The sequence below is a fragment of the Myxocyprinus asiaticus genome, chromosome 14 (assembly GCF_019703515.2).
Source record: "Myxocyprinus asiaticus isolate MX2 ecotype Aquarium Trade chromosome 14, UBuf_Myxa_2, whole genome shotgun sequence".
In the NCBI taxonomy this organism is placed as follows: Eukaryota; Metazoa; Chordata; class Actinopteri; order Cypriniformes; family Catostomidae; genus Myxocyprinus; species Myxocyprinus asiaticus.
The window spans coordinates 34,228,476-34,252,241 of NC_059357.1; the positions used below are offsets into that span (position 1 = coordinate 34,228,476).

A 23,766-nucleotide genomic window follows, 5' to 3' on the forward strand; every position below is an offset into this window, starting at 1 on the left:
ATATAACACTGGATTATTCACCCACGCAAGCTCAAGTAAAAATGTCTCATTTTGTAGAAAACTGCCTAAGGTAAAAACATATATAATTTTTTTTAATTTGTATTTTTTATTATTTAATTTTTTTTCTATTTGGGTCTTTCAGCTGCATTGATCGGCGCATTAAAAAAAATACATTTGTATTTGATGTCTTACAGAAGTTATATTTTAGTTTGTGAGTCTTCTGAAAATCTTTTTCAAACTTTGGTATTACAGCAGCAAAATAAACTATACAGTCACATTCCTGAGAATGAGAGCTTTCATTTGATATATGATGTCCATTTTAGTGGTATGTGAAAGACTTTCATATTCACATTATTATTTCTACCGCAATACTTCTAGGTGGTGCTTTTTTTTAAAAAAAATTTTTAATTTTTTTTTTTTTTTTGATGCTGATGATTTCAGCACTTATTTTGTTATTTTATGTAACATAAATGCAAAATGTGTGGTATTTTATGAAAAGTTCAGATTCTAAGCTTTCAAATGATACCCCATATGCCTGATTTATGTATCCGGGGACTTAAAATTTTTAAGCGTAAACTTATTTCGCATTAGAACCCCCTATGTGGACCCCTAAACGAGGATTTTTCAGAAATCAAATGGATCTTAAGTTTAGAAGTCGGGGGGCCTGGGTAGCTCAGCGAGTATTGACGCTGACTACCACCCCTGAAGTCGCCAGTTTGAATCCAGGTTGTGCTGAGTGACTCCAGAAAGGTCTCCTAAGCAACCTAATTTGCCCGGTTGCTAGGGAGGTAGAGTCACATGGGGTAACCTCCTCGTGGTCGCTATAATGTGTGGTTCTTGCTCTTGGTGGGGCGCGTGGTGAGTTGTGCGTGGATGCTGTGGGGAATAGCGTGGGCCTCCAAAAGCGCTGTCTCCGCAGTAACGCGCTCAACAAGCCACGTGATAAGGTGCGCGGATTGATGGTCTCAGATGCGGGAGGCAACTGAAATTCATCCTCCGCCACCCGGATTGAGGTGAGTCACTACGCCACCACGAGGACTAAGAGCGCATTGGGAATTGGGCATTCCAAATTGGGGAGAAAACTAGGAGAAAAAAAAAAAGTTTAGAAGTCTGGGCCATGATATCAAAATAAGCCTTATGATCATCAAGGGAAGCAGCCGCGATATCAAGTGATCAGCTCTAAACTATCCTATCCGGAGCCCTGTTGAAACGCACGCTTCAGAATTAAATTACAATAGAGCAGCGAGCTTCTGTGATGTCTCACTCCACATTAATATGAAAACCAGGCTTCAACTACACCGTGCAAATGCGCTTAAAGAGTATTGAGTGCCAGACGGCCTGATAGCACAAAATTGTATCGCATGTGCATGTGCTTTACTTGAATAGATCTTAGGATTTCGAGATCGTACAAATGAAGATTGCGATGTATCAGAAAATCTATATTTTTACCCACCTATTGGGAACTTCAATACATTACCTATTTTTATAAGTTCAGATCATTATCTCACACATGTTTGTGTTAACTTTAATCGTGCACTCAGTAAATTTGGTCTTTGTGTCATTTTGGACTTACACTGACACCTAGCGGCTTGGATGCAGCATCATTTAAAATAAATAGTTTTAAGTTTCAGATGCCATTGTAGAAATGTAATATTCACAGCCAGCCATGAATACTTTAATCAATGAGTAAAAGTGTCAAATAACAAGACGGTTACTGAGATTAAGCGAGTAGTATTTGGCTGATCATGTGATTTTAAATTGGCAGCCCCCATGTGTGGACCCTCTCCATGTAGAATAAAACAGCTTTTATAGGGTTACTGCCTTCATTTTAATGTGAGTGGTCATGATTTCCTACATACAGTTCATGTAATTTAAAATTACTGAATGCAACTTTAAAGACTCCTTTCTTGCATTTAGATATTTGCATGAAATGTAAGATCTGACAGTCAGTGTGAACTGAGCCCAGTCTTGGAAAGTCAATTTTGAACTTTCAAGTGATTATTATTTTTTTATTTTTTTATTTTTTATTTTATTTGTGTTCTCTCTCTCTCTCTCTCTCTCTCTCTCTCTCTTCGATTAGTTGGACATTATTGGACATGTCTATTCTAAAAAAAAATTTGTGAAACCTCAGGTCTGTACAACATTAATGCTATTATTCTTGCCATAAGGCCCTTGCACCAAACAAATATTCACCGATTGTATGATAATATGTAGGTTTTTGATACAGTTTATCTGTCACCAAATATGTATTTTCTAGAACAATCTATAATAACACTTTAGTATTTTTAATTATACTCATGGCTATAACAAAATATTGATATTGGTTGAATACTATTTTGTAAAGACCTTATTCACAACAGTGCCATCTTTGATTTTTGGCAGGAATGACAACAATGCTGTGAGGGATAGACTTATGTTGCATTCCATTCAATTCGGAAAGTCGGATTTTCCAACGTTCTACTAGGAAAAGTGTAATGGAACGCCACTTAAGTCAGAATTCCAAATTTTCAACTCCGATTTAGCTGAGATGCAGGTGTGTGACGTCACACAAACATGTCGGCAGTGGTGGTTCTGGCTTAATTGGTGCTCTAGGCGAGATACGATGTGGCGCCCCCTTAATATCAACAACAACAACATGAGAAAAAAATCAATATTTAAGTCCTTTTTATACTCTAAATCTCCACTTTCGCATCTGAAAGTCACATTTGATGCCTGTTTAGTTTCACTTTCACGTCTGAAAGTGTAAATGGAGATTTAGAGTAAAAAGGGACTTAAATATTGATCTGTTTCTCACCCATATCTATCATGTCACTTCTGAAGACATAGATTTAACCACTTGAGTCTTATGGATTACTTTTATGCTGCCTTTATGTGCTTTTTGGAGCTTTTAAGTTCTGGCCAACATTCACTTGCATTTTATGGACCTACAGAGCTGAAATATTCCTCTAAAAATATTCATTTGTATTCTGCAAAAGAAAGAAAGCCATGTTTCTGGAATGGTGTGAGGGTGAGTTAATGATGAGAGAATTTTCATTTTTGGGTAAACTATCCCTTTAAATAAAAATAACTAGACAATGAATATATAAATGAAGTAACTATAATATATATATATATATATATATATATATATATATATATATATATATATATATATATATATATACACATACAATATAATATATGTATATAAACTGGTGGCCAAAAGTTTAGAATAATGTACAGATTTTGCTCTTATGGAAATAAATTGGTACTTTTATTCACCAAAGTGGCATTCAGCTGATCACAATGTATAGTCAGGACATTAATAACCTGAAAAATTACTATTACAATTTGATTTTCTTTTTTTTTTTTTCTTTTTTTTCAGAACTTCTTAAATTACTTCAAAGAGTTCTCAGCAAAAGATCCTCCATGTGCAGCAATGACAGCTTTGCAGATTCTTGGCATTCTAGCAGTCAGTTTGTCCAGATACTCAGGTGACATTTCACCCCATACCTCCTGTAGTCTTTTCGGGCACTTCTCACGCACCTTACAGTCTAGCTGATCCCACAAAACTCAATGGGGTTAAGATCCATAACACTCTTTTCCAATTATCTGTTGTCCAATGTCTGTGTTTCTTTGCCCACTCTAACCTTTTCTTTTTGTTTTTCTGTTTGAAAAGTGGCTTTTTCTTTGCAATTCTTCCCATAAGGCCTGCACCCCTGAGTCTTCTCTTTACTATGGTACATGAAACTGGTGTTGAGCTGGTAGAATTCAATGAAGCTGTCAGCTGAGGACATGTGAGGCATCTTTTCCCTATCTGTCACTCACTCGACATTGGTGTCGATGTAGTGACACTAGGGGTCACTCTTGGGAGCCCGAGACACCTCTGGTCTTTGATAAAAGGCCAATGAAAATTGGCGAGTGGTATTTGCATGCCACTCCCCCAAACATACGGGTATAAAAGGAGCTGGTACCACTCATTCAGATTTTTCTCTTCGGAGCCGAACGGTCATGCTCGCTGAGCTGAATACTACTGTTCATTCACCTGCTGGATCTGACGCCGCATTTCAGCGGCTTCTCCCTCCTCTGCTCTGGTGCACTGCAGAGAATGCCCCTGGGCGCTTCGGCAGAAAAACTAGAGAGTATATTTTCTGAAAGAGCATTTTTCCCCTCTAAAAGAGTATATATTTCTCTAAAAGAGCGCACACACGGAACGTCTTTTTAAAGACGCGTCTTTTTAAAGATGCTTTTCCGATTGTGTGTTATTCCTGGTTGTGCTCGTTATCTCTTGCCTTCTAAAGGTCACGATCACTGTTTTTCATGTCTGGCACTGCTCACGTGGAGACAGCGTTCGTGGATGGTCATGCTCTCATTGCGAGAATATGTCCATGGCAACGTTGCGGTCGCGGCTCGCCTTCGTAAGAAAGCGAGCCACCCCAGAGGCTCCCGCCTCGGTCCTTTTACCCACAGTTTTGAGGCCAGCGCGGCTAGCACTGGGGGCGATTTGGGGACCCCAATGGGACCGCCTCTGCCGGGTATCCCCCCGCGGACCTCCCATTCCCCAGCACGCTCGTCTGCCCCGATCGGGCTTCCGGGTGAGTCCGCCGGCTCGTCTCACGGCGAGTTCGACCTCTTATTCAGAGCCCGCGAAAGTGATGAGCTCTCGAGCGCAGCATCGGAGAGCGGGCTCGTCCAGTCAGAAGCCTAAGTTGGGCTCCTCCCTACGGGGTCGATCGTCCAGTCACAGGCTGATGCGGAGATGACAACATGTTTTCCCGGACAGCCGCGAGCGTCGGTTAGAGTGGATTTCACCGCTCTTCCCTGAACCCTCGCGACTCTGTGATTGGTTCCTGGGCTCACGGCGCCGCTCAAAGCCACGCCCCGCCCCATTCCTTTCTTCCCGGAAGTGCATGAAGAGCTGACAAGGTCGCGGGAGGCACCTTTTACTGCCCGGTCCCGATCTTTTCAGCTTCCCCGCTCTCACTACCCTCGATGGTGGGGCGGCTAAGGGCTATTCGGCAATCCCCCGGTGGATAAAGGCGCTCGCGGTGCACCTATGCGCGGGTGCCCAAAGCCCCCGTCCAAGGCCTGTAGGTTTACGTCGTCTCTGACGGTCAAAGCCTGCGGTGCCGCTGGACAAGCCGCCTCTGCCCTGCACGCCATGGCTCTCCTGCAAGTCCGCCAAGGCGCTAAAGGAACTGCACGAGGGTAGTTCCGCCCCGGGATTGATGCAGGAACTGCGCTCGGCGACCGACCTGGCTCTCCGAGCAACGGAGGTCATGGCGCGGTCTCTCGGGCGGACGATGGCCACACTAGTGGTCCAGGAGCGCCACCTTTGGCTCAACCTGGTCAAGATGGGTGAGGCCGACAGGACACGATTCCTTGCTGCCCCCATTTCCCAGGCAGGCCTATTCGGCAACACCGTCGAGGACTTTGCCCAGCAGTTCTCGATGGTAGAGCAGTAGATGGATGCTAGCCGGCTTATCCTGCCCCGGTGTGGCTCAAGATCCCGCACCCCATCTACTCATCGCCGAGGGCGTCCCCCTGCGGTGACTGCACCGGCTCCGCCGCAGCCCACCCCTCCGGCCCAGCCCCGGCGTGGAGCCCACCGCAGGAAGCTGACGCCACCCGTCTCACAGCCGGCACCGAAGAACCCACGGAGGTCTTCGAAGCGCCCCTGAGACGGGCGACCCAGGGACAACGAAACCCGCTGCTCTGGAGCTGGTAAGCAGATCTTCATCTTTTTGTTACCTTTTGCATTTAATTGCGCTGCATGCCCAAGTGGCTGCAGTACTCAAGAGCTCAGCAAGATTGGTTTCCTTGTTCCCTGGGTCACATATCCGGTGTGTACGGCTGGCATCACGACCACCGTCCACCACTCCATTTGGCAGGTTGGCGCTCCAGCGGCAGTCTCCCGCCCTGAGCGCCCAGCTGTGGCACAAATCCGCCCCCAATGTGACAGTCTCCACGGGGTCACGAGAACAGGCCTCTTCCTTCCCCGTCCCAGGCTGTTCCTGGGGTGGTCACAAGGAGCCAGGTAAGTGCTTCGATGTCCTCGGACTCAGCACGGCCACGATGTGGTGTGGCACCTCGAGCTCCACCCCGCTGCGAGGCCCCACCTGCCGATACATCCGATGACGTTGTCCCTTTGGAACTTGGACGCATGGCTTGCACTTTCCAGTCAGTCACGAGGGCTGGTCCGGACCGTCCGACTCGGCTGCGTGATTCACTTCGCCGGGCATCCGCCCAGGTCCAGCGGTGTCCACTTCACCTTGGTGAAAGACGGAAACGCTGCGACCTTGCGCGGAGATCGCTACCCTCCTATGGAAGGACGCGATAGAACCTGTCCCTCCAGCCGAGATGAAGAAGGGATTTTACAGCCCTTACTTCATTGTACCGAAAAAAGGCGGTTGGTTGTGGCCAATCTTGGACCTGCGAGTACTGAACCGGGCCTTACACAGACTCCCGTTCAAGATGCTGATGCAAAGACGCATTCTAGCGAGCGTCAGGCATCAAGATTGGTTCGCAGCGGTAGACCCGAAGGACGCGTACTTTCACGTCTCGATCCTTCCTCGACACAGACCCTTCCTGCGGTTCCCGTTCGAGGGTCAGGCATATCAGTACAAAGTCCTCCCTTTCGGCCTGTCCCTGTCTCTTTGCGTCTTTACGTAGATCGCAGAGGCTGCCCTTGCCCCGTTAAGGGAGGTGGGCATTCGCGTTCTCAACTATCTCGACGACTGGCTAATCTTAGCTCACTCTCGAGACGGGTTATGCGCACACAGGGACCTGGTGCTCTCACACCTCAGCCGACTAGGGCTTCGGGTCAGCTGGGAAAAGAGCAAGCTCCTCCCGGTTCAGAGCATCTCTTTTCTCAGTTTGGAGTTGGACTCAGTCTCCTTGACGGCACGCCTTAAGAATGCACCAGTCGGTGCCAGCCGGTGAAGGCATTCAAACAGAAAACAGCGGTTCCACTGAAACTTTTTCAGAGGCTCCTGGGGCATATGGCATCCTCGGCAGTGGCCACCCCGCTCGGGTTGATGCATATGAGGCCGCTTCAGCACTGGCTCCAGACTCGAGTCCCGAGATGGGCATGGCGCCACGGGACACACCGCGTGGCCATTACGTCGGTCTGTCACCGTCTTTTCAGCCCTTGGACCGACCTCTCGTTTCCACGAGCAGGTGTTCCACTAGAACTGGTCTCCAGGCGCATCGTGGTCACGACAGACGCCTCCAAAACGGGCTGGGGCGCTGTTGGCAACGGGCACGCAGCCGCCGGCCTCTAGACAGGTCCGCGGCTGCGTTGGCACATCAACTGCCTTGAGTTACTGGCAATTCTGCTCGCCCTGCGGAGGTTCCGGCCGTTGATCCAGGGCAAGCACGTGCTAGTTCGGACAGACAGCATGGCAGCGGTAGCATATGTCAACCACCAAGGCGGTCTGCGCTCCCGCTGTATGTCATAACTCGCCCACCGTCTCCTCCAACGGAGTTAGCAGCACCAAGTCGCTGCAAGCCACTCACATCCTGGGCAACCTCAACACTTCGGCGGACGTGCCGTAACAGGTTACCCTCAAGGGAGAGTGGAGACTCCACCTTCAGGTGGTCCAGCTGATTTGGAGTCGATTCGGTCAGGCACAGGTGCACCTGTTCGCCTCCCAAGAATCCTCCCACTGCCCGCTCTGGTACGCCCTCACCGAGGCCTTCTCGGCATAGATGCGCTGGCACACAGCTGGTCCCCTGGCATTCGCAAATATGCATTTTCCCCTAGTGAGCCTGCTTGCACAGACCCTGTGCAAGGTCAGGGAGGACGAGGAGAAGGTCGTCCTGGTAAGCACCCTACTGGCCCGCCCAGACGTGGTGCTCGGACCTCACGCTCCTTGTGACAGCTCCCCCCGGGCAAATTCCCCTGAGGAAGGCCCTTCTTTCTCAGGGAAGGGGCACAATCCAGCACCCGCACCCAGACCTTTGGAATCTCCATGTCTGGCCCCTGGACGGGACGCGTTCACTCAGGCTAGGGCTCTCTCTATGAGGCACCTGTATGCCTTGAAGTGGCGTCTGTTCGCTAAGTGGTGTTCTTCCTGTCAGGAAGACCCCCAGAGGTGTGCAGTCAGATCAGTGCTTTCCTTCCTGCAAGAGAGGTTGGAAGGGAGGCTGTCCCCTTCCACCTTGAAGGTGTACGTTGCTGCCATAGCAGCACACCATGACGCAGTCGACGGTAAGTCCTTAGGGAAGCATGATCTGATCATCAGGTTCCTAAGAGGCGCCAGGAGGCAGAATCCCTCCAGGCCGTGCCTCGTCCCCTCATCAGACCTCTGTAGTTTTTCAGGGTCTACAGAGAGCCCCCTTTGAGCTTTGCAGTCAGCCGAGCTTAAGACACTCTCCTTGAAGACTGCCCTCCTGACTGCGCTCACTTCCATCAAGAGGGTAGGTGACCTGCAAGCGTTCTCTGTCAGCGAAACGTGCCTGGAGTTTGGTCCGGGCTATTCTCACGTGATCCTGAGACCCCCGACCGGGCTATGTGCCCAAGGTTCCCACCACTCCTTTTAGGGACCAGGTGGTGAACCTGCAAGCGCTGCCCCAGGAGGAGGCAGACCCAGCCCTGTCGTTGCTGTGTCCGGTGCGCGCTTTACGCATCTATTTGGATCGCACGCAGAGCTTTAGAATCTCTGAGCAGCTCTTTGTCTGTTTTGGTGCGCAGCGGAAAGGAAGCACTGTCTCCAAGCAGAGGATCGCCCACTGGCTCATTGACGCCATAACTATGGCATATCTCGCCCAAAACATGCTGCCCCCGGTAGGGCTACGAGCCCATTCTACCGGTGGTGTAGCGGCTTCTTGGGCCCTGGCCATAGGTGCCTCTCTAACAGACATTTGCAGAGCAGCGGGCTGGGCAACACCCAACACCTTTGCAAGGTTCTACAACCTCTGGGTGGAACCGGTTTCGTCCCAGGTAGTGGCACGCAACACAAGCGGATAAGCCCAGGATAGCTGGCCAGGTGTATCACTTGCACATAGCGCCTTCCACCTCCTTTTGAGCTGAAGACGTGCGCTGTTAATTCCCAGTAGTGTTCACAAAAGTTGTTCCCTGGTTGACTTCCTCCGAGCCCTGTGGCAGTCGAGTTTTCGGAGAGACTCGCTGCCGGCCCAGTACACGCGCTAACTAAGAGCCCAGTTCTGGGGTAGGTGCTCCGCATGTGGCGTTTCCCTGTAAGGCTAACCCCATGCGATCTATATCTTCCGCTAGTTCGTTCCCCTGCTGGCAAACTGCGTCTTCCTTGGGCAGAGCCCCTCTGCCCCAGTCTCCATGTTGTAGTAACTCCTCCCCCATTGGGCAGGATCTACCTTGAAGGCTCTCCACATGGTTGGAAAGACCATGTGATGTATTCTTCCACTTAAATATCCCCCCCTCTCTTGGGGTGAGGTGTGGTCTCCGCGGTGTCCTCCCCTTGGGAGGGACACCCCCCGACTAGACCTGGCGGCCCAGTCGGATAATCCCCCTTCTTTTTTAGGGAGTGGAAAAAGAGAAGGGGAAAGAGGCCACGACTGGGTTAAGCCTGTCTCTATCTCTGGGTAGTCAACTTGTCCCCAAAAAGGGCCGTTCAACACTCATAACTATGTTGGGGGAGGTTACGTGTCGACCTGGTGCGCTGGCTATGAGGCACACAGCAAGTCTGCCCACCACACACCGCCAGTTCACGTAACACAGTTCAGCCTTGTGGCGTTTTGTATAGGGACCCCTAGTGTCACTACATCGACACCAACGTCGAGTGAGTGACAGATAGGGAACGTCATGGTTACTGGTGTAACCTCCGTTCCCTTATGGAGGGAACGAGACGTTGGTCCCTCCTGCCACAACGCTGAACTACCCGCTGAAATGGCCGGACCTTATATCGGCTCCTCAGCGTAAAACCTGAATGAGTGGTTGCATACCAGCTCAATTTATACCCGTATGTTCGGGGGAGTGGCATGCAAATACCACTCGCCGATTTTCATTGGCCTTTTATCAAAGACCAGAGGTGTCTCGGGCTCCCAAGAGTGACCCCTAGTGTCACTACATCGACACCAACGTCTCGTTCCCTCCATCAGGGAACGGAGGTTACACCAGTAACCATGACGTTTCTAAAACTAGAGACTCTGATGTACTTATCCTCTTGTTTAGTTGTACATCTGGCCTTCCACATCTCTTTCTGTCCTTGTTAGAGCCAGTTGTCCTTTGTCTTTGAAGACTGTAGTGTACACCTTTGTGTGAAATGTTCAGTTTTTTGGCCATTTCAAGCATTGTATAGCCTTCATTCCTCAAAACAATGATTGACTGACGAGTTTCTAGAGAAAGCTGTTTCTTTTTTGCCATTTTTGACCAATATTGACCTTAAGACATGCCAGTCTATTGCATACTGTAGCAACTCAAAAACAAACACAAAGACAATGTTTAGCTTCATTTAACGAACGAAATAGTTTTCAGCTGTGTTTGATATATTGACAAGTGATTTTCTAGAACCAGATTAGCAATTTAGCATGATTACTCAAGGATAAGGTGTTGGAGTGATGGCTGCTGGAAATGGGGCCTGTCTAGATTTGATTAAAAATTACTTTTTTCAAATAGTGATGGTGCTGTTTTTTACATCAGTAATGTCCTGACTATACTTTGTGATCAGTTGAATGCCACTTTGGTGAATTAAAGTACCAATTTCCTTCTGAAACAGCAAAATCTGTACATTATTCCAAACTTTTGGCCACCAGTGTGTAAATATATATATATATATATATATATATATATATATATATATATATATATATATATATATATATATATATATATATATATATAAAATACTGTTGATCATGATTATCTTATGTTTGTTCAGAATGTAAGAATACATTATGAACATTCATAATCTTAACCATATATAACTGCTAAGCTAACAGGAGTGTTGCAGCTTTGTTTTCTTAAATGTCATCTTCCAAATATTGGGCAATGGAATGCATTTATGGTCTGAGATATCAAATAGGAATATCCTACACCTGACTTGAATGGAATGCAGCATTAAAGCCCAGATATACTCCATACGAAATCAAAAATGAAGGGGTATGACGTAATTTAGAACACAATCTGGCCAAAAAGAAGGTGTTTTTGCGTTCAGCTAGCCTGGGCGAATTGCTGCCATTGGTCCAGGTCATCGGTAGGTGTGACCTGAAACTCCACCTACTACTTTGTTTACATTTTTCAGTCAGTATTCAACGTGAACACATCGGCATGCAAGACCATCTCATGCGATTTTTTGTTTTTTTTGTTTTGTTTAATTAGTCTAAAAAAGGAATCAAATCTACTCAAATTTTCTCAAGTGCCCATTCACTCATGTGCCATCTGTAGCGAAAGCCATTCACACATCTACCCAAAGTAAGATATGCCCCTTATCATCATTCTTTTGTCTGTATTTTGCCCATTATTACTCTTTTACCCCCCTGACCCCCCTCACAATTCTAAACAGCGCTGTGGAGACATTCAGGTTCCTGGGCACTACCATCTCACAGGACCTGAAGTGGGAGACCCACATTGACTCCATTGTGAAAAAGGCCCAGCAGAGGTTGTACTTCCTTCACCAGCTGAGGAAATTCAACCTGCCACAGGCGCTGCTGATACAGTTTTATTCAGCAGTCATTGAGTCTGTCCTCTGCACTTCAATAACTGTCTGGTTTGGTTCAGCTACGGAATCAGACATCAGAAGATTACAAAGGACAGTTCGGACTGCTGAGAGGATTATTGGTTGCCCCCTGCCCCCCCTTCAAGGACTATCCACTTCCAGAGTGAGGAAAAAGGCTGGACCCCACCCACCCTGCCCACTACCTTTTTGAACTGTTGCCTTCTGGCCGACGCTTCAGAGCTCTGAGCAGAACCGTCAGGCACAGGAACAGTTTTTTCCCTCAGGCTATCCATCTCATGAACAGTTAAATTGCCCCACTGAGCAATAACTATGTGCAATACACAGTTTAGTCTTTTTATATTTATCCAACACATCCAACCTCTTCTGCCATTTCATTCCTATGAAAAAAAACCAAACAAAAAAAAAAACATTTGCACTGTACATAAAAGGTTTTTATTTGCACTGTACATAAGAGATTGTATTAGGTTTGCACTACCCATGTGTATGTGTGTATGTATGTATGTGTGTGACTGTATGTATGTGTATAATTATTTTTTATTTTTTATTATTATCTATGTCTTGCTGCTGTTTTTGTATTGTTTTTGTATTGTTGTACACTGGAAGCTCCTGTCACCAAGACAAATTCCTTATATGTGTAAGCATACTTGACAATAAAGCTCATTCTGATTCTGATTCTGAATTGTATCGGATTTAACCACACAGACACCGGACTGAACTCACATCCATCTTTACTCTTCCATCCTTTACTCCCAGTGACGCACATACAACTGTGTTGTAATGATGTTCCACCAATACACGACATCCCCCCTTTCTTGAAAATAAACTCACCTAATTTATATATACAGTTGTGCTCAAAAGTTTGCATACCCTGGCAGAAATTGTGAAATTTTGGCACTGATTTTGAAAATATGACTGATCATGCAAACAAGTTTAATGTCTTTTATTTAAGGATAGTGATTATATGAAGCCATTTATTATCACATAGTTGTTTGGCTCCTTTTTAAATCATAATGATAACAGAAATCACCCAAATGGCCCTGATCAAAAATTGACATACCCTTGAATGTTTGGCATTGTTACAGACACACAAGGTGACACACACAGGTTTAAATGGCAATTAAAGGTTAATTTCCCACACCTGTGGCTTTTTAAATTGCAATTAGTGTCTGTGTATAAATAGTCAATGAGTTTGTTGCTCTCACGTGGATGCACTGAGCAGGCTAGATACTGAGCCATGGTGAGCAGAAAAGAACTGTCAAAAGACCTGCGTAACAAGGTAATGGAACTTTATAAAGATGGAAAAGGATATAAAAAGATATCCAAAGCCTTGAAAATACCAGTCAGTACTGTTCAATCACTTATTTAGAAGTGGAAAATTCAGGGATCTCTTGATACCAAGCCAAGGTCAGGTAGACCAAGAAAGATTTCAGCTACAACTGCCAGAAAAATTGTTCGGGATACAAAGAAAAACCCACAGGTAACCTCAGGAGAAATACAGGCTGCTCTGGAAAAAGACTGTGTTGTTGTTTCAAGGAGCACAATATGACGATACTTGAACAAAAATGAGCTGCATGGTCGTGTTGCCAGAAAGAAGCCTTTACTGCACCAATGCCACAAAAATGCTTGGTTACAATATGCCTGAAAACACCTTGACACGCCTTTGGAGTGACGAGACCAAAATAGAGCTTTATGGTCACAACCATAAGCGCTATGTTTGGAGAGGGGTCAACAAGGCCTATAGTGAAAAGAATACCATCCCCACTGTGAAGCATGGTTGTGGCTCACTGATGTTTTGGGGGGGGGGGGGTGTGAGCTCTAAAGGCATGGGGAATCTTGTGAAAATTGATGGCAAGATGAATGCAGCATGTTATCAGAAAATACTGGCAGACAATTTGCATTCTTCTGCACGAAAGCTGCGCATGGGACGCACTTGGACTTTCCAGCACGACAATGACCCTAAGCACAAGGCCAAGTTGACCCTCCAGTGGTTACAGCAGAAAAAGGTGAAGGTTCTGGAGTGGCCATCACAGTCTCCTGACCTTAATATCATCGAGCCACTCTGGGGAGATCTCAAACGTGTGATTCATGCAAGACGACCAAAGACTTTGCATGACCTATAGGCATTTTGCCAAGATGAATGGGCAGCTATACCACCTACAAGAATTTGGGGCCTCATAGACAACTATTACAAAAGACTGCACGCTGTCATTGATGCTAAAGGGGGCAATACCCAGTATTAAAAACTAAGGGTATGCAGACTTTTGAACAGGGGTCATTTCATTTTTTTCTTTGTTGCCATGTTTTGTTTTATGATGGTGCCATTCTGTTATAACCTACAGTTGATTATGAATCCCATAAGAAATAAAAGAAATGTGTTTTGCCTGCTCACTCATGTTTTCTTTAAAAATTTTACATATATTACCAATTCTTCAAGGGTATGCAAACTTTTGAGCACAACTGTATGTATATATATATATATATATATATATATATATATATATATATATATATATATATATATATATAGATAGATAGATAGATAGATAGATAGATAGATACAGGGTTGGGATGGTTATTTTTCAAATGTATTCCACTACAGATTACAGAATACATGCTGTAAAATGTCATTTGTAATGTATTTCATTAGATTACTCAAGGTCAGTAACGTATTATAATCTAAATACTTTGGATTACTTCTTTAGCACTGGTAGATATTTTCACTTGTTTTGACTATAAAAACTCTGCCAGTACAGTAAGACAAAATACACGTTAAAAATACATTCTCTGAAAAACCTAAATATCTTATGCAGTGTTGTTTCTAAAACAAGTTAAATCAAGTTTTAAGGATTTTTAGATATTTTTACAGGAAAACAATACAAAAAATTATTATCAAGAATATGATTTTTGCCCCAATATCAAAGGTCTTACTAGAAAAAAAGAAATTATGATCCAATGTAAATTTTCTTGATAAAGAAATATGATCGTGCCTGGTAACGTGCTTGTAAAATGGCTAGAAATAGCATTTTAGCTTAGCGTAAAGATGACAATTTACACAAGGTTTATTTCTATTTCTTCTGCTCCATACTTACTTCTCTGTCTGCTCGTATGAATGTAACACATCATAAGAAAGTGTTTCACCGCTGTTCAAATGCACTTTGGATCGCATCATATATATGTATAAATGTTTTCCATCTGAAAGGACTAAATATTAAATTAAATAAATTACAATAAAATGCAAAGTAATCTCTTCAGTAATCAAAATACTTTTTGAATGTAATTCTGTATTCTAAATACCAATGATTTAAATTGTAACTGTAGTGGAATACATTTACTTATATTTTGTATTTTAAATACATATTCCCGTTACATGTATTTTGTTACTCCCCAACCCTGTATATATATATATATACACTATATTGCCAAAAGTATTCGCTCATCTGCCTTTAGACGCATATGAATTTAAGTGACATCCCATTCTTAATCCATAGGGTTTAATATGACGTCGGCCCACCCTTTGCAGCTATAACAGCTTCAACTCTTCTGGGAAGGCTTTCCACAAGGTTTAGGAGTGTGTTTATGGGAATTTTTGACCATTCTTCCAGAAGCGCATTTGTGAGGTCAGACACTGATGTTGGACGAGAAGGCCTGGCTCGCAGTCTTCGCTCTAATTCATCCCAAAGGTGCTCTATCGGGTTGAGGTCAGGACTCTGTGCAGGCCAGTCAAGTTCTTCCACACCAAACTCGCTCATCCATGTCTTTATGGACCTTGCTTTGTGCACTGGTGCGCAGTCATGTTGGAACAGGAAGGGGCCATCCCCAAACTGTTCCCACAAAGTTGGGAGCATGGAATTGTCCAAAATCTCTTGGTATGCTGAAGCATTCAGACTTCCTTTCACTGGAACTAAGGGGCCAAGCCCAGCTCCTGAAAAACAACCCCACACCATAATCCCCCCTCCACCAAACTTCACAGTTGGCACAATGCAGTCAGACAAGTACCGTTCTCCTGGCAACTGCCAAACCCAGACTCGTCCATCAGATTGCCAGATGGAGAAGCGCGATTCGTCACTCCAGAGAACGCGTCTCCACTGCTCTAGAGTCCAGTGGCGGCGTGCTTTACACCACTGCATCCGACGCTTTGCATTGCACTTGGTGATGTATGGCTTGGATGCAGCTGCTCGGCCATGGAAACCCATTCCATGAAGCTCTCTATGCACTGTTCTTGAGCTAATCTGAAGGCCACATGAACTTTGGAGGTCTGTAGCGATTGACTCTGCAGAAAGTTGCCGACCTCTGCGCACTATGCGCCTCAGCATCCGCTGACCCCGCTCTGTCATTTTATGTGGCCTACCACTTCGTGGCTGAGTTGCTGTCATTCCCAATCGCTTCCACTTTGTTATAATACCACTGACAGTTGACTGTGGAATATTTAGTAGCGAGGAAATTTCACGACTGGACTTGTTGCACAGGTGGCATCCTATCACAGTACCACGCTGGAATTCACTGAGCTCCTGAGAGCAGCCCATTCTTTCACAAATGTTTGTAGAAGCAGTCTGCATGCCTAGGTGCTTCATTTTATATACCTGTGGCCATGGAAGTGATTGGAACACCTGAATTCAATTATTTGGATGGGTGGGCGAATACTTTTGGCAATATAGTGTATATATATAATTTATTTATTTTTTAGACAATGACACAGAACTCTTCTTTCTAATGGTTATTATAGAACCATAACATAACAATACCTCAATACCTTTAAGTTTCACAGAGCTCTGGTATGACTCCTTTCATTAGCAAATATCAGTTACTCTGAATTTCATAATCTATTTTGTAATATAGTCTTTGAATCTTTCAGGCAATTTGATTTGTCCCTGGGGTCTGGAGGCCTTAGGTATCAGTTCTTCACTTTGCAGTTCATTTCACATTCTTCTGCCTTTTCTTTGTGCTTCTGCTCGGGCAAGCCGTATCCTTTTCATCAATGAAGTGTTTTGTCTTTCCACTTCTCTGTTCACTTGTGCCCACTTTCAGTTAGTGGTAGACCATGTCAACTGAAAATGTCCTCCAAATTATCAATCACTGTTTCTGCAGTAGTTGACTTGAGGATTTCATATTCATAGTATCAACTGTAGTAATCAACGTCTACCAGAATTTAATGTCCTCATGGCAACAGGCCAAGCAAGTCAGTGGTTTGGTGTTGCCATTGTCCTTCAGGCAACAATGTGGGTGACAACGGTTCTGGAACGTCTGGTCTGGCCACTAACAAATCTCTCAGCAGCCTTGTCCATTCCCGGCCAACAAACTTTTGTTCTCAGGTGTTGCTTTGTCTCCACAGCACCCAAATGACCCTCATGAGCCAACTGTAATGATCTGATCCACAGCGACTGAGGCAACACAATCCTAGTCCCTCTCAGTACTATCTGACCGATGACACACAGTTCACTAGCAATGTAAGCATATACTGGACAGTTGTCAAAACAACTTGTTTGAATAGCATTCCTCACGTTTTTCAGCTTAGCTGAGGTCTGTTCCACTTCCTTCGTGATCAGGGCTTTTGGTGTTGCGTTGACAGCCACAAATCATACATACTCTTCTGCTCTCTGTGTGTGTGTGTGTGTGTGTGTTTGTTCATTTGCTGACTGTCCTAGCAAACCTGACAGAGGATCTGCAATGTTGTGTGTACCGGGTATGTGAACCACTCAAAATTCGTCTCAAAACCCATCTTTCATTGCATGCATATGGTTTTGATTGAGGGCTAAAGATCATCTTCGGAGCATTGTGGTCTGTAACTAAATCAAACTTCCAAACATACACACATGGGTGTAGTCTTTCGCATGCCCATACCAGTGCGAGTGCTTCATGTTCAGTTTGAGAATATCTATGTTCACAGTCTGTTAAGCTCCTGCTCACATAGTAGACTGGAACCATCACTACTTTCTGTTCCTGCACCAATACTGCACCGATGCCCATCGGCCCTGCATCAGCGATGACCTTGGTTGGTACATCTTTATCGAAATAAGCAAGTGTTGTAGCTTCAGAAAGCTTGTCTTTCAGAGTTTTGAAAGCTTCCTTTTGCTCTGGGCCAAAATGAAATTTGGTGTCCTTTTTTGTCAATTTGTGGAGAGATTCTGAGAGACTTGCGAACTGTGGTATGAAATGACTGCTATAGCCCGCTAACCCCAGAAAACTCTGCACCTCTGATGCATTTTCAGGCTCCCTTGCCTCCACAACGGCTCTCACTCTCACTGCCATTGGACCTATATCCTTCTGTGACAGCAGTATGCCCATAAACAGCAAAAGTGGTGATGTCTCTTGGTTCTGGTGTCAATTCCAGCTGGTGGTATCCCCATTTTCAGGTCTAATTCCATTCATGTCTTGCAATAGTCCATCCACTATGGGGATTGGAAAACTCCCACAAATGATTGTTGTGTTCACTTGCCTCATGTCCAGAAACATCCTTATTTCTGCATTTGCTTTGGGCACAACAACTACTGGATTTACCCATGGAGTTGCTCCTTGAACTTTCTCAGTAATGTCCATTTCAAGCAGTTCATTAATTTTTTTCCCTCAACTGCACTTCTGAGGTGGAACTAAACACGCCTTAGGGGTTGTGCTACTGGTGTCACTGTTTTGTCTATGTACAAGCTGGTTTGTTTTGTGTTTAATTTGCTCACTCTGCAAAACAATTTGGGATACTGCTATCTTACCAGTGATTTCACGTCATTTACTGCAGCCACATTAACACCGATCCTGAGCACTCCTAATTTGATCGCTGTTTCTTTTCCAAGAAGTGGTTCACCATGTCCACAAATAACAGAAAATTTGGCTTGTGTGCTGTGTTTCCCTATTCCTACCTCACACCAGAAAATTCCTTTCACTGGCAGAGGTTCACTTGATGAGTATACGTACAGCTTTTTGTCTGACTTTGCTGAGCTGCATTTAATATTCTTCTCTTTCTTTCCCATGTTCCTTCATCTAATATGTTGCCTGTTGCTCCCAACTAACTGAGAATATTATTCTGTCCATGTTGCAGTCCTCTTTCACTACAAAAGTCTTGGTTTTGTTCCTCTGATTCAGCTCTCACTACTGTATGTTTTTGTGCTTTCCTTTGTTTTGCACATTCTGGCAAAATGATCTTTTCCAATGCATTTTCTGCAGGATTTACCTCGTGCGGGACAGTTAGAGTCTTTTGCAAGGTGAACAGCGTGGCCACATCTATAACATATTTTGTCTAAGTCTGTTTTACCTTTGTGACTTTGTTTTTGTTTCTTCAGATCTCCGCCACCCCCACCCCCCCTTCTGTACACCCGACTCACTGTCTCTTTTATCTTTGTGTCTGAAGTCATCTGTAGTTCAACTCGTTCGCAATGCACTGCAATTTCCAAAACGCGAGTCAGGGACCAATTTTTCTGCATATGTACTCTGAGTTGCATTTACTCAAAACTGCATCTCTGATTTGATTATCTTTTGTCGGCACCAAAATCACAGTCTTTGGATGATTGCCTTAAACAAGTGACAAATTGCTGTACAGTCTGCCCTGTTTTCTGTGTTAACTGATAAAATGTCTGTCTTGAGAATGCTGTATTCACCTGAGCCACAAAGTATGCGTTTAATGCTGCTACCACCTGAACATAATCTGTCAGCCCTCCTGTTTTGGTGAGCGTGGAGAAAACATCCTGCACGTCTGTTCCAGCATGGTGTAAAAGCAGGGCTCTCCTTCTTTTTTTAGTAAATTCTGAAGTGTCGTCTGACAGGATCAAACCTTTACCGTCTGCAAATAGTTCGAAAGCATTCAACCACCTCGTCTGTCATGGACCCAGTGTGGCTGGTTCGCTGTAGCAATCAAACTTGGGAACTGCACCGTCTATTTTTCACTTGCGTTGCTAATCTGATACTGAAAACTTTGATTCAACTAACTAGACCCGTAGTACCGCACGCCTACCTCTCTTAAAGAACCGGCTATCGATGAACTACTGCATTAATATCCTTGTCGCCATTGTTATGTGATGATGAAGTGTATCAGATTTAACCACACAGACACCGAATTGAACTCACATCCATCTTTACTCCTCCATCCTTTACTTCCAGTGATGGACACACACCTGCGTCGTAATGATATCACACCAATACACAACATAAACTCAGCAAAAAAAGAAATGTCCGCTCACTTTCAACTGCTTTTATTTTCAGCAAACTTAACATTTGTAAATATTTGTATGTACATAAAAAGATTCAACAACTAAGACTGAACAAGTTTCACAGACATGTGACTAACAGAAATGGAATAATGTGTCCCTGAACAAAAGGGGGGGGTCAAAAGCAAAAGTAACATTAAGTACTGCAGTGCATCTCCTCCTCATGGACTGCACCAGATTTGCCAGTTCTTGCTGTGAGATGTAACCCCACTCCTCCACCAAGGCACTTGCAAGTTCCCGGACATTTCTGGGGAGAATGGCCCTAGCCCTCACCCTCTGATCCAACAGGCCCCAGACGTGCTCAATGGGATTGAGATCCGGGCTCTTTGCTGGCCATGGCAGAACACTGACATTCCAGTCTTGCAGGAAATCACGCACAGAACAAGCAGTATGGCTGGTGGCATTGTCATGCTGGAGAGTCATGTTAGGATGAGCCTGCAGGAAGGGTACCACATGAGGGAAGAGGATGTCTTTCCTGTAACGCACAGTGTTGAGATAGCCTGCAATGAAAACAAGCACAGTCCAATGATGTGCCACACCGCCCTAGACCATGACGGACCCTCCACCTCCAAATCGATCCCACTCCAGAGTACAGGCCTTGGTGTAACACTCATTCCTTCGATGATAAACGCAAATCCAACCATCACCCCTGGTGAGACAAAACCGCGACTCGTCAGTGAAGAGCACTTTTTGCCAGTCCTGTCTGGTCCAGCGAAGGTGGGTTTGTGCCCATAGGTGACGTTGTTGCCGGTGATGTCTGGTAAGGACGTGCCTTACAACAGGCCTACAAGCCCTCAGTCCAGTCTCTTTCAGCCTATTGCGGACAGTCTGAGCACTGATGAAGGGATTGTGTGTTCCTGGTGTAACTCGGGCTGTTGTTGTTGCCATCCTGTACCTGTCCCACAGGTATGATATTCGGAAGTACCGATCCTGTACAGGTGTTGTTACATGTGGTCTGCCACTGCGAGGACAATCAGCTGTCCTTCCTGTCTCCCTGTAGTGCTGTCTTAGGTGTCTCACAGTACGGACATTGCAATTTATTGCCCTGGCCACATCTGCAGTCCTCATGCCTCCATGCAGCATGCCTAAGACATGTTCACGCAGATGAGCAGGGACTCTGGGCATCTTTCTTTTGGTGTTTTTCAGAGTCAGTAGAAAGGTCTCTTTAGTGTCCTAAGTTTTTATAACTGTGACCTTAATTGTCTACCATCTGTAAGCTGTTAGTGTCTTAACGACCAATCCACAGGTGCATGTTCATTAATTGTTTATGGTTCATTGAACAAGCATGGAAAACATTGTCTGTAAAGATCTGTAGTTATTTGGATAACGGAGGGTAATCAGCGCATATTATGGCCACGTATAGCGTGTTAGAGCATTAGCGTCATGAATTCAGAATCTAAACAAGACAAATAAAAAAAATTCTTCTGCAGTTATATTCATTTAAATCATCAAGTGGTTAAAACAACTTCTTTTACTGATCTAGTGTGAATTCTACTCATTAAATGAGGTATAAAGTCTGATAACACATTTTAATGTCACATTAGTTAAGGATTTACATGTAGTTTCCTCAAATTAAATGCTCATCTAAATGCCTCCCACAACAGTGTGGCGGGTGTCTGAATGTTCGGAAATAGTATATCATTGCTCGGCTGTTTTGAACTTCTTTTTACCCCTGAACGAAGTAGAACTTCTCCGGTAGTGTATAGGGGCCTATAGAGTCTCTTAAATGGGTTGTACTCTTGTTTAAAGTGTTTCAGATAGTTCCGATAGAAATTTCAGTTGACAAAAAACTCCATGAAACTAACATGAAATGTGATCTACGAGCTTTATACAGCTTTATATAGTGCATGCCATTGAAGAGACTGTAAATCTATCCCTCACAGCCTTGTTTTCATTCACATAAAAAAATCAAATATGGTGCTACTGTGAATAAGATCTATGTTGTGTGGATGGTTCCCTGTTTTTTTATTAAAGGAATAGTTCATCATCTCTCATCATTTACTCACCCTTACGTCATCTCAAACTCGTATGACTTCTATGGCTCGCAATCAGTATTGTTTTCATTTAATGCATGTTATTGACATACAATTCTTAATTAATCGTAACAACCTATACATCGTTAAAAAGGTGCACTCCAGCTTCGATATTTCACCACAGTTTTACTATGTAAATGTATATTTTATAGTTACATGGACTTCCGCATACCATAGTGTATTATTCTTGGAACTTCCGTGTTAAGCATAAAAATATTGTTTTGGCTGATGGAACATGTCATGAATAAATAAATGTTTATGTCAATATATGGTTTGTCTATATTTTCCAAGAAGTCTCTTGTATATTTATGTTTATTATAGAGAAAAGACAAAGATGTTGCAGCTACGCAGTTGTCATTTGGTCCACACTGCATATAAAGGATATGCTTACTGCCTCATTCTATAAATAGAGTGCTGAGATCAGTAAAAGTAACTTTTGTAACCACTCGATGATGATTGGACATTTACATACTGTATGCAGTAGATAATGTGTAATTTGTAAGGTTTACATTCTGCATCAATGGCAGAGATCCATGGCGCAAATACCAATGCAAGTTGTGTTGTCATCAGTCAGCAACACAGTTGAGCACTCTAAGTTTGCCATCACAAAATGCCTGCACATTAAAGGAATCGTTTACCCCAAAATAAAAATGATCTTTTCATTTACACTTTAGGCCATCCCAGATGTGTATGACGTCCTTTCTTCTGCAGAACACAAATTAAGATTTTTAGGAGAATATTTCAGCTCTGTAGGGCCATACAATTCAAGTGAATGATGATCAGAAGTCTGAAGGTCCAAAAAGCACATAAAGGCAGCATAAAAGTAATCCATCAGACTCCAGTGGTTTAATCAATGTCTTCTGAAGCGATCCAATCAATATTGGGGGAGAACAGACCAAAATATAACTCCTTTTTCACACTTCATTTTGTCATTGCAGTCTCTAGACATGATCACAATTTCAAGTGAAAGTGTAATTCAGCTTGAAATCATGATTGCCAAGGAGACAAAAAATGTATAGTGAAAAATTTGTTATAATTGGATCTGTTCTCACCCAAAATATTTTCTCATTTACCTAATTAAACTACTCTTTTAGCATGGTCAGATAAGTTGAAATCGTTGATGCAGATCTGATGACTTTGTGATAAATTAGTACAAAAGGATTCAAACCAATGTTCATTCTCTATCAGAATCAGAATCAGCTTTATTGCCAAGTATGCATACACATAGAAGGAATTTGTCTTGGTGACAGGAGCTTCCGGTGTACAACAGTACAAAAACACTACAAAAACAGCAGCAAGACATAGATAATAATAAAAAATAAAAAATAATTATACACATACGTACATACACACACACAGACACACACATACATACATACACACATACACATACATAGTGCAAATCTAATACAAATCTGTTATCTGTTATGAACAGTGCAAAATACAAATCTGTTATGTATAGTGCAAATGTTTTTTTGTTTTTCAGAGGAATGAAATGGCAGAAGAGGTTGGATGTGTTGGATAAATATAAAAAAGACTAAACTGTGTATTGCACATAGTTAATGCTCAATGGGGCAATTTAACTGTTCATGAGATGGATAGCCTGAGGGAAAAAACTGTTCCTGTGCCTGACGGTTCTGGTGCTCAGAGCTCTGAAGCGTCGGCCAGAAGGCAACAGTTCAAAAAGGTAATGGGCAGGGTGAGTGGGGTCCAGAGTGAATTTTCCAGCCTTTTTCCTCAATCTGGAAGTGTATAGTTCTTGAAGGGGGGGCAGAGGGCAACCAATAATCCTCTCAGCAGTCTGAACTGTCCTTTGTAGTCTTCTGATGTCTGATTTCATAGCTGAACCAAACCAGACAGTTATTGAAGTGCAGAGGACAGACTCAATGACTGCTGAGTAGAACTGTA

The 23,766-nt window shown here is 44.0% G+C and overlaps 1 protein-coding gene across 1 annotated transcript in view; it reads left to right on the top strand.

Moving 5' to 3' along the window:
- Positions 1 to 12,531, top strand: part of LOC127452134 (DNA-directed RNA polymerase III subunit RPC10) — an 84,132-nt gene extending 71,601 nt beyond the window's left edge. The window contains exon 4 of the transcript XR_007899201.1: positions 12,495 to 12,531. The gene's annotated coding sequence lies outside the window, so the exon portion shown is untranslated. The remainder of the gene's footprint in view (positions 1 to 12,494) is intronic.
- The last annotated feature ends 11,235 nt before the right edge of the window (positions 12,532 to 23,766 follow it).